The following is a 19,550-nucleotide window of genomic DNA, read 5'->3' as shown; positions in this document are numbered from 1 at the left end:
GCAACGGTCAGTGGATGAGATCAGGGGAGCCGGTGGCCAAGAATCACTTTCCAGGAGGTGATGGCAGGCAGGATTGAGTGAATCTGAGGCCCAAAACAGTTGGCACATGTTGCATTGTCCCATCAGAATCCTCTCACAAAAAATCAACTCAAAATAAAATTATTAAGGATTTCAAGAAGGTGTTGACTGAGTTTTAAACCCTAAGAACGGAGTCCACTTCTGAGCACAGAAACTTATGAGACTGCACAGGTCACAGACCCATGAAGCCAGCCCCATCCAGAGAAACAGTAAGGTTAGAAAGAAAATAAGCTGTAGAAAAGTCAAAAAGCATTTTCATGATACACTGACAAGTAATTTTCCATGGAGACAACAATTTAGATTTGACTTTTTAAAAATACGTAAAACGGAAACTAAAATGTAAGAAAGTCCCTCTCAGTCGAACAATCATACCATTTCACTACATGTTTCCAAATTGGAATGCAATCTCCATGAGGTCCAGAGACTTAGTTCCTTCCATCCCTACCATACTCTCAGTGCCTGGAAGAGGATCTAGTATATACTGAATGAATCATAGTTGAATGAATGAAAAATGAATGAATTTCTTCTGATATATTTGCATAATTAGAGAAATTAAAGAAACAAATCCTTAATTAATTCTAAAGCATGCTAAAATAGTATACATCTATGTGTGGGAGAAAATGCCTCCAGGAAATTCTGCTGCTTTTCTTCAGTTTGCAAAGATTGAATTCAAATTTGAATGTAATTAGAAAAAAAATCTTTTTTTTTCCTTAGAAAAGGCTTGAAATTCACTGTCAGGCACACAGAAGAATGCTGCTTCTTCACCTTATTGAAATTACCTATTTTCATGGGCTGTGACCAGCAATGTCTTTCAGATGGAAGTATTTTAACATACCAGGGCTTTAGACCTTAAGTATGGATGATCTATTCAAATCAAATATTTTTTACATGTGTTGTAATGCTTGTGGATTCAAAATCAATGAATTGTATTCAGGAGCAAAAAGGAAGACTAAATGAGCTCACAATAATACAGAAGAAAATAAAATCTCTGGTCATTTTAAGAAAATATTAAGAATCAGTCTATTTTTAAAACAGGTAGATAAAGAAAAGATCCAAACACTGATTCTAACTTTCCTTAAAGCACTGTATCTCAGGAAATTGAAATAAGTGATGGTAATAGTATCATTTTACGAAGTGTATTTCTATAATAAAAAAATAATTATAGAACTTGAATATCATGTCACAACTAATGAATTAATGAATGGCACTGATAACCCATTGATGATACCACTGCAAAAGCACACTAGATATTCTGTTATTTCCTCATGAAAGTAAAACCATTTCCTTGAAATAATTTTGTGTGTTGGTTTGAAAGGATGTATGGACCATAGAAAAAACATGTTTTAATCAAAATCCTATTTCATAAAGGCAGAATAATCCCTATTTGATACTGTGTGTTTGAAACTGTAATCAGATCATCTCCCTGAAGATGTGATTTAATCAAGAGTGGTTGTTAAACTGGATTAGGTGATGACATGTCTCCACCCACTTGGGTGGGTCTTGAAAAGTTTCTGGAGTCCTATAAAAGAGGAAACATTTTAGAGAATGAAGGAGATTCAGAGAGAGCAGAGAGTCCATCAGCCAGTGCTTTGGAGAAGAAAAAGAAAAATGCCTCCCAGCTTCATGAAATAGGAAGCCAGGAGAAAAAAATAGCAGATGACGCTGTGCTCGCCATGTGCCCTTCCAGCTGAGGGAGAAACCATGACTGTGTTCACCATGTGTCTTCTTGGATGAGAGAGGAACCCTGAACTTCATCAACCTTCTTGAACTAAGGTATCTTTCCCTGGATGCCTTTGATTGGACATTCTATAGACTCATTTTAATTGAGACATTTTCTCAGCCTTAGAACTGTAAACTAGCAACTCATTAAATTCTCCTTTTTAAAAGTCATTCCGTTTCTGGTATTTTACATTACAGCAGCTAGCAAACTAGAACATTTTGCCACCCCTATTTCAAAATAATCAAATAGATATAGAATCTGTTGAAACTTATAAACTCTTAGAGTTATAGGTAACAGAAGGCAAAGAAACGAGCAGAATAATACCATCCTGATAATGTCAGCATGAAATCCGTAATTTTACCATCCAAAGAAACTGGATTTCCATTAAAAAAAATAAAGAAAACATTCAAGATCAAATAAAAGGAACCTATGGATTAATATATATATATATATAGTATATATATATAGTATATATATATACTATATATATATATACTATAAGGTGGAAAAGAACTTACTATTGTGGTAGTAGAAAGGCCGTAGGAAGACCAGTATGGGAACTCACCTAACTTAATGTCATGAAAAGGATTAGCCAAAAGTCTTAAATGACCTGCAAGATTTCCCAGGCCACAGCTTAACCTGACCATCAAGCACTCTGAGCATACATCTTTGCGATACTAGTGAGGCATTAGGAAGTTGAATGCATTTCTTTATCTTTCATATTTGTTGCTCTACTTATTGTTTGTTTCTGCAGATATTTAGATCTTCAGATTAGAACTAACCCTTAGTTGGCTGGCTTAGCTCAAATTCCCTGTAATCTTGCATCTTTAAAACTAATTGGCCCATTATTATTTTTAGTCCTTTTCTTAATGCCTAAGTCTTCTTTCCACACAGGAGAGGCCATGGAGCAGTGACTGTTTTTGCTGAATTTGCACTCTTCTGTCTGCTTTTCATCTCTTAACTGGCATTTAGCCTCCATGATGCAAATATCTATTTTCTAAACTGTTTCCCAAACACTCTACCTACATTTGAAAAATCAGACAACAGTAGCTCCTGCAGAATCACAGAACTTATGACTAGTGCAAATTTCTCTGCCATTTGAATTTCCTCATGAAATGCGCACAATTGGGACTGAGGGACTGGCAGTAGAAAAGGGACCTTCTTAACAATGGGAAAAGAAATTTTAAAAAATCTGAAAAACATGTAGTCCTGAGAGTGGGGGACACCAGGCTAAGAATCAAATCAGCTTTCTGAGAATTTAGGGAGCTGATAAATGTGCTTTAGAGCGCTCTTTCAAAACCGAGTCATATGTGATTTTTTTTTTTTTTTTTTTTAACATGGACAGGCACCGGGAATTGAATCTGGGTCCTCTGGCATGGCAGGTGAGCATTCTTGCCTGCTGAGCCACCGTGGCCCACCCTGAATTTTTTTAAAGTACACATTTGGAGGAGCATGACTTATGGAATACGGCTATAAAGAAATTCACGCTTACAAAACTTAAGAACCTCTTACAATCATTTATTCAAGATTATTTGAGATTTCGTTATGTGAAAGGCTCAAATTATCAAAGTCACATTACATGGAGGACTTACATAAGACCCAGATTCACTATTGATTAACAAAGTATACAAGCAAGGGTCATCACTATATCGAAATATTGAACTCATAAATGCAGCTTCCAGAATCCTTTCTGTCATCAATGCAATAAGCTTTGGTTTCAGAGTGATGAAGGCTGAGTTCAGATCAATTTAGCACAGGAGTATGAGAGATTTAGGGTTCCTCCCCAGCTTATATACCACTTGTCATATGACTTTCTTTTCCTTTACTATACATCTGAATAGAGATTCCTGAAACAGCTCAAGTCCTATGATTTTATGTCTTCAATGAGACAACAGTAAAATAATTTAATCAGAACTTTTAAGAGAATGAAGACACTTAGATATGCCTACATAAACAAGTATAGGAAATAGGATAATAAATTATTAGATAATTTTATTGGGCAGAAAGTGCACATGAGACCTTCTCAGGAAATAAATGAAAGGGATCCAAGGATTTTTGGCCACCCAGAGCTTCCTGTCCTTATTCTCTGCCCAAGGACAGAGGTTGCAGGGATCCAACTAAAATGAAGGTAGGAGAAAAGAGTATTGGGGGACCTTTTATCTTATGTGACAAAGTTATTAAGAAGGGCAAGGATAAGGATAGATGATTTTTAAGATATTTGTTTTATATTACTATACTGACCTTTAAGCATCAGAGATATTGATGGTCAATCAAAAATGCATTCTCACTGTTTTCTCTGGGAAGAAAGGAATCTTTGAGTTATTGCACTGTTTCACCTATACTCTCCTGGAGCGTATGACTATTTGAGTATATAGCATCAGCATCACTTTGCAATTGGAGACAGTTATACTCAGAAAAAATGATTGATATATAGATAGATGCCACAAATATAGACAATTAGGGATAGTTTAACACTAAAAAAATATTACTGGAAACCTCTACTTTACTTTCATAATTCTTTATTGCAATAACAGCCTTACTTGTCTGTGGAGCTGGATGTTTGGTTAAGTGACCTTGACTTTGATGACTCCATTCTGTTAAGCCTTATCTACAAGGGGATAAGCAAAAAGAGATAGGCTCAGGGCAGGAAATAGGCTCAGAAGTTGCAGGACTTAATCTATCCTTAGTGCATAAGGAAAAACTTCCTTTGAAAGTTTATTCCTAAATCTAGTTGTAAATGATGCTTGTCACAGTTTAGGTAAAAGAGTCCAGAGATGAATTAGACGGAAGAGAGAGCAGAAGTAAATGGGAAGAAAGAGGTTGGAAGTCAAACAGGATGCATGCAGGCAAACAGAGAAGGTTTAATGTTCTTACATCAAAAATGATGGGAAGGGAATGATAATAAATGCATTAAAATTTCCATAAGCTTTGACATTACATTAAAAAATTGACCTTTATGCTAAAGGTCAGTGATTTGCAACTGGGGACAATTTTACCTTAAGTGAAACATTTCACAACTTCTAGAGACATTTCTGATTATTATTAACTTCAGGGAAGTTGCTAGGGTCATTTAGTCGATAGAGGCCATACATGCTCATAAACAGCCTGCAATGCACAGGACAGCCCCCAGAGCAGAGAATTATTTAGCTCAACACATCAATAGTGTTGAGCTGGAGAAACCCTGCTGTAGCTGAATGGGAATTCATTTAAGAGTTCTGAAGCATGGATTGAACTTGTCAAAGGTGGTCTTTGGATACTTTATAATGATAGCTATCTGACTCCATAAAATATGATTTATGAGCATTCAAAATGTTATTTCTTAGATTGTGCTAAATTTTATAATAAGAGAACATATATAAAATTCTTGTTTCATTTTGGGGGAATTGTAGTACTCTCTGTAATGAATGAGATACTCCTAAATAATACTTCTTGCAACATTGAAACTACTGCCGTAACTTAACAAATTGTTAAGGATTAGTTTTATCCCCTAAGCTATCATCTGCTTTGCTGTTTAATTGCACTGTGCCATACAATATTACATTTTAATTATAAAAGGTTGAGAGAACATTAATTTGGTATTGGCTGAAGGAAACAATCTCAATTAGTTTTCCGTTTGACCTCATTTATTTTCTGCTTTTATTACTGAGTGCAGAAAGTATTGAAAAACGAATTGTAATCAGGTAAATGTTGAAGTAATATAGCTTTAAATATAAGGAGCCAAACATGAAATCTAGATGGTCTATATTATTTTCCTAAACCAAAACTGCAGTGTTAAAGTAACATATTATTGCTGGAAGAGACACAACTCAGCTGAATTCATAAAGTGTTTCTCAAAGTTTATAGAAACACAAATAGAGTGAATTTGTGGAATTTAATCAAGCAAACCACCACAGCAATATATAAGTATTGCAATTTTGATGCTACCTCATGAATGCAATCAGATTTAGATGTTACTTGCAAAACAAGGTTAAACCTTTAATTTTTCAAACATAATTTAAATCCTTGTGTCCACATAGCTCTTGTCAATATACTCTGCCCCAAATTAATTAGAAATATATAACATTTATATATGAAGTACTATTTTTAGGTTAGAACTCAATAAACCAAGATTTACGTTATCATAGAGTATAAAATATGAATAACAGATTGGAAAGCTTAGTTTTTTTGACTTATGGACGATTATTACTAACAGTTCACAATCATCATTACTAACGGTTTACAATCTGTTTTTAAGGTCTGTGAAAATTAGTTGGAATTTGTTTATATCAATAGAGTAATTGTGGATAACTAAGTCTTTCAGTTCATATATTTTCTACAATTTGAGGCTTCTTAAACTTTGTCCCAAAAAATCATCATCTAAATTCCTAACAATGATATTTCACATCTTTTGTAAGATTGATTCCCAAATATATGGGCCTAATGAGTGGACAAAGTTGCAAAGTATGTCTTACAGTTGCATTTTCTTTTTTTTTTTTTCCACTGGCATGTGGAAGATATTATTATGTTTACTTTTTAAATTAACGAAGTTGTGGGTTTACAGAAAAAAAAGTGTATAAACTACAGTGTTCCCATACTTGTGATGGTTGGGTTCATGTGTCAACTTGGCCAAGTAATGGTGCCCATTATCTGGTCCAGCAAGCACTGACCTCTTATCGTGAGGACATTTCATGGACTTAAATCATCACTAAGTTGATTACATCTATGACTAATTACAACTACAACCAGCTAGGGGAGTGTCTTCCACAATGATAGATGTTTAATCCAGTCAGTTGAAGCCTTTAAAAAGGAGAACTGATGATTGCAGCAGTCAGAAGAGGAAATTTTCATCTCTACTGCAGCCAGCCTGTTTGTTCTGGGGAATTCACCAAAAACTTTCATCAGAGTTGCCTGCTTTCATCAGAGTTGCCTGCTTGCAGCCTGCCCTACGCCATTCCCCACAGTTGTGTGAAACACTTTTATAATATATGATATATACAGATATCTCCTGTTGGTTTTGTTTCCCTAGAGAACCCTGACAATTACACCACCCTATTATAACACCTTGCATTTGTGGTGCATTTGTTTCAATTAATGTAAAAACATTTTTATAATTATACCTATAGTCCATGGTTTACTTTAAGATGCATTGTTCTTGCTTTACAGTACTATGAATTTTTTTAAAAAAATTATTCTAGTAATATTTACACAACCTAGAATTGACCTCATTAACCACATTCATATGTATTTCAGAACTGCTAATTACAATTACAGTGTTGTGCTACCATCACCACCATTCATTACCAAAATGTTTCCTATCATCCAAAATTGAAACTGTACAATTTAATCATTAACTCTCTATTCTCTACCTCTAACCCAGCCCCAAGGAAACTATATTCTAGTTTCTGACTCAGTGAATTTGCATATTCTGATTTATTTCACATCACTGAGATCATAAAATATTTATCCTTTTGTGTCTTTAAGTTTCATAAATATTGTCTTGTTCATATGAATTCCATTCCTTTGTGGCCAAATAATATTCTTTCAGTGCTTATAACATTTTGTCTATCCATTCATCAATTGATGGACACTTGGGTTGCCGCCATCTTTTGGTAATTGTGAATAATTTTTTTTATGAACATCATGTGGAAATATCTATTCAAGCCCCTGCTTTTCATTCCTATGGATATATGCCTAAACAGGACTGCCAGGTCATGAGGTAATTCTATGTTAACTTTCTGAGAAACTGCCAAGCTGTCTTCCACAGCAGATGTGCCATTTTGTGTTCCCACAAGCAATGAATGAGCATTACTATTTCTTCATATGCTCTCCTAAATTTGTAATTTTCCATTTCCTAAATGGTACTCATTCTACTGGGTATGAAACAGCATTTCGTTGTGTTTTGAACTGCATTTCCCTAACGGCTAATGATGTTAAGCATCTTTTTAATGTACTTTTGGCCATTTTTGTATTTTCCTTGGAGAAATACCTATTCAAATCTTACACATTTTTAATTGGTGTTGTTTATGTTTTTATTATTATTTTGATGGATTTCTTTATTTATTATACATTCTTATCAGACATGTGATTTCCAAATATTTTCTCTCATTGTATAGGTTGTCATTTTACTTTCATTACAAAATTCTTTGACATGCAAAAGTTGTTGCTTTTTTTTTATATTTAATGTTGATGAAGTCCCATTTGTCTGTTTGGGGTAAGTCTTAGAAACTATTGCTTAACACAGGGCCCTGAAGAGCTTCCTTGTGTTTTCTTCTTGGAGTTCTTTTGTTTTGCTTCTTATATATAAGCCTTTGTTTACTTGAGTTGATTTTTGTATAGGTTGTGAGGTAGACACCCACCTTCATTCTTTTTCATATGGAGATCCGGTTTCTTCAGCACCATTTGTTGACAATATCATCATTTCCCATTTGAACTGCTTTTGTTTCTCGCAGCTTTCAGAAACCTCTCTTTCTCCTTTGCATTCAACAGTCTGACCACTATGTGTCTGGGCATATTCTTTTTGAAGTCTGTCCTATTTGGTGTTTAATCTCTTTTGGTTTGTGCACATCCATCTCTTTTGCCAAATTTGAGGAGACTGTCATGATTTCTTTAATATTCCTTCTGCTCCTTTCTCTCCTTCTCACTCTTGGACGCCCCATTATGCATATATTAGTATACTTGATGGTGCCCTCTAGTTCTCAGGCTATTTTTGGTTTTGATTATTCTTTTTTTCTTTCTGATCCTCAGTCTGATTTATTTCGATTGTCTTGTCTTCAAGTTCATTTTGCTACTGAAACCTACTGGGAATTTTTCACTGTAGTTATTGTTGGTTTCAACTCCAGTAGTTCCCTCTGGTTCTTTTTCAAATTTTTATCCTCTTATTGAAATTCTCGTATTGTTCATTCATCATTTTCCTGATATCTTTAGTTTAGTTTTTTTTTTTTCTCAGTATTTTCCTTCTTCTTGAGCATATTGAACATCATTTAAAAAAGTATGTGTCTGATGTGTCCACAATCTGGTCTTCTTCATTGATTTGTTCTGGTTGTTTATCCTCTTCCTTTGTATGGACCATCATTTCCTGTTTCTTTGTCTTTTAATCTTTTGTTGCACCCTGTACATTTTAATATTTTGCAACTTTAACTCTGCCATTTAGACCTTGAGCTGTCAGTTTTTAGAGTTTGCATATGGTTTATGGTATGACAGAGATTTTATGGAGTGCCAGGAGTTAACAAACCAAGCAACCTAAGTAAAAAACACCCTTCAAAGCCTTTGTAAATTGGCTTTGCTGGGGCTGGTGCTCTCCTTCATCATCCAGCTCTCTTATGAAGAAAGTCAGCCCCAGTCAATTGCAAACTGCAGCTTCCTCCCTGTGTTCTCAGGCCTGTGTCTTGTTCTGGACTTGTGCTTGTTAATGGCCTTTGGAGCCCCCTGTTTACAGGAATTTGAATGCTTGAATGCCCCCTCTTCTCTCTAAGAAACAGATCTTCTCCCTCTCCTGGGTGTTCCACTGCAGGATTTAAACCAAGCAAATCTTTGCCCCAGGTCACATATTCAATTCTATTTTACACTTCTTTCCTTTCTTAAACTGCTTTCTCCTGGAGGGTAAATTCTGGGAGTAGAGAAGAAGAGTTTCCCAGGTCAGTCTTTCCAAGCCAGAGAAAAAGAGGGAAGGCATACTCCTAAGAACACCTAATCTTATGATATGTGTAGCCCTACCCAGATTTCCTCTCCATGAACCCATATACAGTTAAGAAACTGTAGGTTAGGAGAAAAAAATTAGTTGTCACAGACCTGTGTCCTCTTCTTCCAAGGAACAGAACTTGCTCTACAGAACTCAGGAAAGGACATCTTTGGACAGTGGCTCTTAAAGAGGACGTTAGGGGCCTGGGCCTCATGCCACTTTCCTGGCACTTTTATAAGGTCACCTGCCCTAGAAAAATCGTGACACTTCACTCCTGTCAAAAACAGCTAAGCATTTACACCAGACATAACAACGGCTCATACCATTGCCTCTGATCAGACCCTCTCCCTAAAACCGCGTGCTCATTCGCGCATCCATTTCCTTTCTGCCAGGTTAAATCTAACCCAGCATTTCTGACCCTGATCAGAGATTAGCTCTCCTGGTTCCTAAAATCTGTCTTTATCACCCTAAACTAAAGAGCAATCAGAATGGGGTAAGATTAATTTGGTTTTGATGGAAGAGAAGAATGTCAGTGGCACCACTGTACTCCTAGTTTCGAGAATGGGAACTTGGCTCCAAATTAAGAAAAAGCCTCACCTTATGTATCCAAAAAGCTGTATAGGAACTCAGACAATTTTATTCTTCCAGTTGGTCTTCTCAAAATGACTCTCCTATTACATTTATTGCTCCTCCCCCCACATTGCCCTTTGTCCTGCTCTCAACAGCTCAGCCACCTCCAACATTCTCCAGCAGATTCTACCAAGACTAACAATCCAGCACCGAACTGTTCTTCCTTCAATGTCTTTCAGCCTGTTGTGCCTCCACTCAAAAAACAACTCCTGTCAGGTTTTCAGTGTCTCCGTGATCTGGTTCCTTTCCACCTCTGTTGCCTGACTTCTCATGCCACAAACCCCTGATCTGCTCATTTTCCCACCCCTGAGCAGTATCTCTCTGCCTGTCTCTAGCTTAAATCCTCAGTCTCTAGAATGCAGCCAGGATGGGCAAACAGCACCAGTGGGAATTTCAAGTTCTCAGGTTACTTAGGGACGTTTCTCCTCTTCTAGGAATTTAATTCCCTTTGATCCCTGTTGCTTCCATAAGTTTATATATATGATTTAAGAATTTTTAAGTATATGAGATTTTAATGCTTTTTTTCCCCCATTCTGACTAAAGTTTCTCTTCTTTGAAAATCATGAATGATTGGTTTATTTCATGAAATAGCTTCTTATTGACTATTGTGACTGTTTTATGGCTTTTCTTCATTTTTTAACAAAGTAAATTCTATTGATATGTTTTCTAATATTAAACCATTCTTCTATATTTGGAATAAACTCAAAGTAGTCATGCTGTTTTATATTTTCTCCTTATTTTTATGTCATTTAACTGAGTTTTTCTTTTGTCTTTATCATCCCCACTTTCTCTTTTTTGTGGAGTTTGGTTTATTTATTTTTTCTTACATTAGCTATTGATAACTATATTTACTAGCCCTTTTTCTTTACTAATATAAGCATTCAAGACCAAAACATTCCCTCAAAGCACCACATTTCATTATATGAAATGTAATGAAAATATACTATTTTCAGATTCCTACAGTTCAAATTTTTAAAATTAGATTATTTTACTTTTTAAACTGAGTTACCCAGGACTGTACATTTCAATTTTAAAATTTACAGTGAATTTATAATTATCTTTTGTTATTATCTTTTAATTTTAATTTAATTGCACTTTAGTCAGGAATTCTGCATTTGATAGCATTTTCAACTTTATTGACTTTGGCGTATAATACATTTCATTAAATATAACATATGTACATGACAAAAATATTAAAATCTTCTACTTTGAATGCACAATATTGTATATATCCATTCTATCTTATGTCAAAGCATTGAAAAAGTATTCAAAAGTTATTTTCTTAGCTACAATTAAAAATTATATTTAAAGTAAAATATTTTAGTATTTAAACTATTTTATGATGAAATATCCCACTTTTCAAAATAGTTATTGATTCATTTGCCATTTTGGATATTTTAGAACACAGTAAAATAAAGTCTATAGATTGGTGACAAATCGCTACCTAAAAAACACTTAGGGACATGTGTTCATTTCCCAGTGTTTTGCAACTAGTTAGCACAAATTTAGAGACTTTAAAACAATGCAAATTTATTTTTCTCACAGTTTCCATTTGTCTATAAATAGAGAGTGACTGTATTTCTCACAAGACTGAAATCAAGGTGTTGTCAGGGCAGGACTCTTATTTGGAGACTCACACAAATAATCTGCATTCAAGCTCATTTAGGGTTTTTGGCAGAATTCAGTTCCCCGTGATTGCAAGACTAGGGCTTCCGGCCTCTTCTAGCCTCAAACCAGTGAAAGCAAGGCATATCATTCCCATGATTTAAACTGACTCCCTCAAGTCTTAAATTTCTCATGTCACCAGGTGAAGACAATTCCATACTTTGAAGAGTCCACGTGATTGTACTGGGTCCACCCAGATGATCCAGGACAATATCTTTTGCTTAATGTCAACTGATTACTAAACTTAATTGCATCTGCAAAGGCCTTTTCACCTGTAACATATGTATTCACAGGCATGATGCAAGGTGGGGAAGGTCATGGAGCCAAATTCTGCCTAATAGAGACAGAGGAGATCCATTCAGGCTAAATAATACAGAAATTACTAACAGGTATAAGGGTTGTTGCCTGAGGGAATTTTTTCCTTTACATTTAATTAATGACAATCTGGGATGTTTGCCTAGGGAAAATTTTTTACTGATTTCAAAACAATAAAACATGACAGTCATTTTCTATACGTGGTAAGGCATAGGAGATTAGTACATATGAAATACTAGCCTAATAGCTAATAAAAATGTGATAAGCGATCTTGATTTCAGCAAGTCTTTTTAGGGAATGCATGATAATATTTGTGCATAAAATAGGGCTGAACCTACAAGTAGAAAATATCATACAAGTAAGGAGGTATTCTAAACCCAGAAATATAATTTGGGAAATGTGATATCTCGCCTTCAGTCTTGTTTTGTTTAATGGTTTATTCTGACATATGAATGAAGATATTTGCAGTAAATTTTGGTGGTAAAAGCTTGAGAAGGATAATGAGCACCCTAATGACAAAAAACAAAAGTCTTCTTACAGGCCGGAATGATGAACTCATTAAAAAAAAAATATTATGGATAAATATTTATGTTGCATTTTCCAAAACATTAACTAGTCATTTTAAACCAAGAGATATGCATCTAAACAAGTGCATATATAAAGACAATATACAAATGGTAGCTGGCACTCGGTCAATAAAAATGAATAATCTAATATGCCTCCAGGAAACCTAATGCAAAATTAGACTTCATTAATAGAAATATTGCATCTAAAAAGAAATATAGAATTTTCCATTCTATTCAGAACACTTCAGAATTTCTCTGGGGATTTGCACTTAGGACCAAATTTCACATTTTAAATATGTACCTGAGCCAAAACAACCCTTAAACTTTCAAAGAAATGCAATTAAGTTTACAAAGCAATCAAAATGGTTTCATATTTGAGGAGTTGAGGAAAATGATCATTCTTAGCCAAGAGAAAAGATAACTTGGAAGTTATTGCATTTGTCTTTAAATAATTGAGGTATTCTCCCTATAAATAATGGATTACATTTTGATAATTATGATGATAAATAAAATAAGTATAAAGCTAACATATAGGCCATCACCTTTGCTTTACTGAAGAAGAAGATGGAAAGAATGCAAGGTTCATAGAAATAATGTAAGTTCTTACTAAAATAGGTGTTTTAAAGCTTTCCTTGCTAATCAGGAAGCAGCGACTGGTCAGTAGGAGATTCTTTCTCGTATACCTGTAGGCCCCGAGGGTAATTAGGAAAGACTCGGTCATTATTCTGCACCGTAATGGCACCTATTGATTCTAGGGAAATGAAATTCCAGCTACTAACTACAGGGCTGTTGAGGTATTATTTGTATCTTCAAGAATAACATAGTCTTAACCATCTCAGGAATAATTTTCTTTGTGAGATGTGCTAAAATGTGTTTACAAAATAAGATAGGAACTAATTAAATAGGGATGCTGGTAGTTCCTAACGGTGGAATCATTTTACAAGTGTAGATAAGGAGATTTTGCTGCTTCCCTTTCCCACCACCATCACTTGGGGGCTCTGAATAACTTCCTCATTAACTAAAATTAATCAGAATTGTGGATGTTAATCTTGAACATCTGGATTCAAGCAGGGTTTGTTAGGTTTTTCCACTGTATGGTGAGTCTTTTTTTTCCCTCCCTTTTCACGTTGTACCCTTTAGAAGGAAGTGAGTATGTCTGGCCTGCACTTAATGAGTATGGAGTTTTGTTCCACTTTCTTAAGGGCAGAGTATCAACCTTAACTACCTAGAATTGTTGGACATGGGAAATGTTCTATTCTCATTTATGAAACTATTTATTTAAATCAAAATGGGTTGATGGATACTTATTATATACTTTGGATAACTTTAAATAATTATTTTCTTGTTCAGAATATTCCAGTTTTGATTACTGGGAACTCTTTCTGTTGACTCTTCTATGCCTTTGACCTATCCCCTTCTTTATTTTTAAGCATGCATTTTTTTTGGAACATGTAAGAATCATCCTGCATATTCCCCTGCCCCAGGATTAGAATCAGGCATTTCTTCAAAGAGCTATGTTATCTTTTGTTCAAGAATGGCATAAACCAACATCTGGAAACTAAGTTTATAGCTACCCGGTTGCTGCTGATTCTGGGTTCTCTCAGCTGAAAAAGCAAGGAAATATTGTTTGTATATGAATGCCTGTATATATACATGCCTATAAATATTTCTATATGTAGCCGTTTATACCCATGTTAAACTAAACATGAGTTCATACTGGTGTCTCCAGCTCTAATCCATTACCATGTGGCTCATTCTAGCCTTCATCCTTTACATACACATAATCTTTCATCACAACAATGAGGAAATTGGCTTCCATCACCTACTATCCACTTACTTAATTGATCAATTCTATTTTATATGTATAATGGCTTAAAACATAAGCATCTATTCCCAATGAAAAATATCACTATCAACTGGAGTACCCTAATTATATACACATTTTTTTAAACTTTACATTTAGAACCATTTTAGGTTTACAGAAAAATACTGCAGAAAGTTCAGAGAATTCCCATATGTCACCCAATAGACTTAGTTTTCCCTGTTGTAAATATCTTGCATTAGTGTGGTGCTACAGTCAAAATTGATGAAACAGCATTGATATTTGAATATCTGTTTACATTAGGATTGATTTTGTGGTTGTATGGTTCTTTGGGTTCAACAAATGCATAATTTCATTTATCCAACATTATGGTGTCATATAGAATAGTTTCACTGCCCTAAAAGTTCCTTGTGTTCTACTTACTAGTACATACTTTTTTCCTTCAGCCTGAAACTGTCATCTTGATTTGTTCCAATTTTTGGCAATTATGAATAAAATGCTATAAAAATCCACATGCAGAGTTTTGGGTGGACCTATATTTAGCTTTTTTTGTGGCAAATCTCTAGGAATTCTGCTAATACATCCCATATTAAGTCTTTGTTTAACTGTGTAAGGAACTGTCAACTGTCTTCCAAAGAGGCTATACCATTTTGCATTCCTAAGAACGATGAGAGTTCCTGTTACTCCACATTCTCCTGAACATTATAGTTTAACTTTTTACTTTCTTAACGACATATGACATTTTAATGAAGTTCTGCTTAATATTTTTTTCTTTCATGGATGTGCTTTTATAGTTGTTATCTAAGAAAGCATCACCAAACCTGACAACACCTGGATTTTCTCCTGTGCTATCTTCACAAAGTTGTAGAGTTTTAATTTTATATTTAGGTCTATGGCTCATTTTGATTTTTATTTAATGTGCAAAAAAAAACAAAGCTCTCTTTCCTCTTGCCTATGAAAGTCCAATTGTTCCAGTACCATTTCTTGAAAAGAATGTCTATTGAGTTGCCTTTGCAATTCTGTCAAAGATCAGTTAATTATATTTGGGTGTATCTATTTCTGTAACATTTATGATTTCGTCTATTGTTTTTTCACTAATTTGTGCTGTCTTGTTTACTGTATGCTTGTAGTAATCAGGAAATATGAATCTCTCAACATTGTTTTTCCACAGTATTGCATTGGCTATTCTAGGCCTTTAGTCTTTCCATAAAAACTTTAGAACTAGTTTACTAATATCTACAAATCTTGCTGGAATTTTTATGAGGAGTGCATCGAATCTATAGTTGGAGAGTGCTGACATTCAATTTTTTGTGTGTGTGACTTCAAGTTTAACAATATTGAAACTTCTGATCCATGAACATGGAATAACTCCACTTGTTTAGATTATCATTGATTGTTTTCAATGATGTTACATAGTTTTCTACAAAAGAATCAATTGATATTATCATTGATTTTTTTTCGTTAATATGTCAATGTGGTAGATTATTTTGGTTTTCAAAGACTGAACCATGTTTTCATTTTTGGAATAAATCTCACCTGTTCATGGTGCATAAATCTTTTATACATTATTTGACATAATTTATAATCTTTCATGGAAGATTTTTGCAAACAGGTCCCAAAAGACATTGAGCTGTAGTTTCCTTTTCTTCTTATGTCTGTTTTTTTAAAAATTTTTATTTTGGTATATGTTAATGTTGGTCTCAAAAAAATTAGGAAGTTATCCTCTTCTTCTATTTTATAGAAAAGATTGTAAAGAATTGGGACCATTTATTCCTTAAACACTTGGTTGGATTCACTGATAAAACCGTCTTGGCCTGTTGAGTTCTTGTATGGAAGATTATTCATTATTGATTTAATTTCTTTGATAGATATGCATCTATTCAGATTACATATATCTTATTGTATGGATTTTGTTAATTTTTCTCTTTTTAGGAGTTGGTCCATTTCATCTACTTTATCATATTTGTGGGCTGAGTGTTGTTCTCTTATTCCTTATTATCCTTTTAATGTTCATGTGATCAGTACTGATGGCCTCCTCTCATTTCTAATATTGGTAAATTATGTCTTCTCTCTTTGTGTTCTTGGTTAAGCTGGCTAGAGCTTAACAAATTTTTGTGATCTTTGTGATGAACCATCTTTAATTTTTGTTGGTTGTCACTAATGTTTTCCTGCTTTTAAGCTGAGTTCTGCTTTAATACTGTTCTTTTCTTCTGATAAATATATATATATATATAGCTCTTTTTTCTAGTTTCTTAAGGTGAAAACATAAGTTATTTGAGCATTTATTTTTCACTTCAAGTTTTAATTATTTAGAAAATTAGCCTTCAATAAAGAACACTTGATTTGCATGAGTTGTTATGATGCTCTGGATGAAACTGAAGGGAAAGGTGCTAAGGGAAAAATGCTTTCCCACCATACTCTGCTGGTGCCTATAAAAGAAATTACTTTGCTCATGTAAAAGAAATGACATTGAGTGTGAGAATTATTATTATTATTATTACTTACTCAAAAGTATTTTAAAATGTCCAAAATCCATTCACGGGTAATTTGTTATTATAAAAGCAAATTTGACTTTTGAAATTTTCACAACTATCCTCTTTTAATTCATGAATATTTCTATCTCCATTTCAAAAATGACAAATTAATGCTTTGATGGCATATAAAGGTAATTTATCTAGAACCACAGACTGAGTAAATTATTGAACCAGGATTAAAATTAATGTGTTTCTCGTACTAAAGGCTACACTTTGGACCACTGTGCTATAGCGGGTAAAACTTCCCAGAAGATATGTTTTTGCTCATTACAAGGAAGCACTTGCTAATGGTAAGAGAATCTCAAAGGAAAAATAAATGTCTTCATCAGGTCATGAATTTCTTGTTACTAGAATTATTCAAGCATAAGCTATGCAGTCATTTGGCAGGGGTATTAAAATAGAGAACATATGGTTAAGCATTTCATTTAACCATGTAATATATATAGTCACTTCAATTTTTAAGATCCTTTTGATTCTCTCATATGAAAAGAGGTATGCATATATTTTAAAATATCAGGGGCTACATTTTTTACTATACTTCCTGCTTAATAAATATTCAAAGCTGTACTGTGGCAGTCTAAATAATGCGTATACCCAACCCCTCCCAAAGAAGATGTCTCCAAGTGGTAATCCCTACAACCTGTGAATATGTTAACTAACATGGCAAAAGAGAACTTGCAGAACTGCAATGACTATTTTTGGTCAAACATCCCAGCATTATTGCTTTAGTCCATTATAAGAAAGAACATTGCTAATGGCAAGTGACACACAAGTGTTTGGAGACAGAGAGATTATTCTGTATTATCCAGGTAGTCCAGTGTAATCACAGGTACTTGTAAGAAGGAGGCAGGAGGATCAGAGTCAGCAGTAGCGTAATAAAATGGAAGTAAGAGGTTGGAGTGGTGCAAAAAAGGGGTTGAGAGTCAAATAATTCATGCAGCCTTGATAACCTGCAAAGGGCAAAGAAATAAATTCTCCCCTGAGCCTCCAGAAGAAAATCATTCCTACCTGTACCTTGAGTTTGGACTTCTGATTTTCAGAACTGTAAGAGAATAAATTTGCATTGTTTTAAGCCACTAAGTTTGTAGTAAGTTTCTACATCAGAAGTGGGAAACCAATATACATACATAGATATATAAACACCAAAATGCCAACATTTATTTTGTTCAATAAAATTTCAATTTGCACTGAAATCCAATAGAATGACAAAAGAGGTCGAGGTGAGAGACAACTTCCTTTATGAACGTCTTGCGGTGATGTGTTTGATTTGCACTCTTCAGAGACCTGGAGTATTTAGAATTGGAGTAGGGTAATTACTAAAATAACATTTCGATATGATGTGAAGCACAGTGATGTGCATTATGAATTGAATGTGAATGAACTCTTGTGACTGCTTTGATTTATCTTTGCCCTACAACCATAGCAGTTACTACTGTATCTAATAATAGCACAGAATCTACTTCTGGAGGATTGCAAAAAGGTAGTCTAGAATTTACACAAATAAAAAAAATGGAAAGACAAAGGTCAGAGATTTTCATTCTCTGTTAGTAAGTTGTTTCTATGAATACTTGCAGTATTTGAACTTTCTCTCCCATCTTCAGCATTTTTACACAACCTTCCCCCTCTATTAGAAACAGAAGTCCAAGGCCGAATGGAGGTCTTAGAATAAATGATGCATTTTCACTTCACCCTTAAATCAAGTAATTGGTTACCACTGCTTAGTTTGCAGATCTCTGATTGAAATCTTACACTTGGAACATTAAATGAGCTTGAACAGCACATGACTTTTTTATTGAGTGTCAAGAAGTTTAAATGATAGAAACTGGTAAAAGCTAAATATCTAATCAAAACATATTGGAAACTAAGGCATATTTGTAAGCAGATAATTTTCAAATCAAGAGCCCCCAGGAATTAAGGTGTTTTCTAGTTTGAAACATTATTCATTAAATGATTAGAAGAGTCAGGCTTTTCTTTCTTCATTTTTACAAATTAGATTTAATGTAAAAGTTTTCTTAATAATATGCTGTCCTTCATTAACTTATCTATTCAATAAACATGCGAGTCTACTAAGTGCTAGGTTCTATACTAGTCACTAAAAGGTATAAAGATGAACAAATCATGCCCTTGCTTTCAAGAATCTTTCATCCTGGTGGGGAAGACAAGGAATTAAAGTGCAATGTGATTAATGCAGCTATGAAAGCAAACACAAATGACCGTTATGCCTATGGTGGGGAGTAGGGAGAACACGGATCTCAGCAAAGATTTGTGGAGGTAGGCAAATTTATATTAAAGGTTTCTGAAAATAGTATATGAGAAGTATCAAAATTGTCTTTTCTGTATAAATAAAAATAATGGTAATTTTAAGATGCAACAAAACAAGATGTAAAATAAAAACTATAACTAAGCAGTGGTTTAGATATATAGTTGTGAATAAATTTACACAAGACTGAATTAAAGCAGTATTTGAGATTTAAAACCTTTTAAATTTTATGTTACGAGCATACTGTTTAGGAATACTGAGTAAAATCCATGATTCTCATTTATACAGATTCAGGCTACTAAT

Source organism: Tamandua tetradactyla, chromosome 4, assembly GCF_023851605.1.
Source record: "Tamandua tetradactyla isolate mTamTet1 chromosome 4, mTamTet1.pri, whole genome shotgun sequence".
Classification (NCBI taxonomy): domain Eukaryota; kingdom Metazoa; phylum Chordata; class Mammalia; order Pilosa; family Myrmecophagidae; genus Tamandua; species Tamandua tetradactyla.
The sequence above is the reverse complement of the archived record's forward strand: the minus strand, read 5'-3'. Positions refer to the sequence as shown.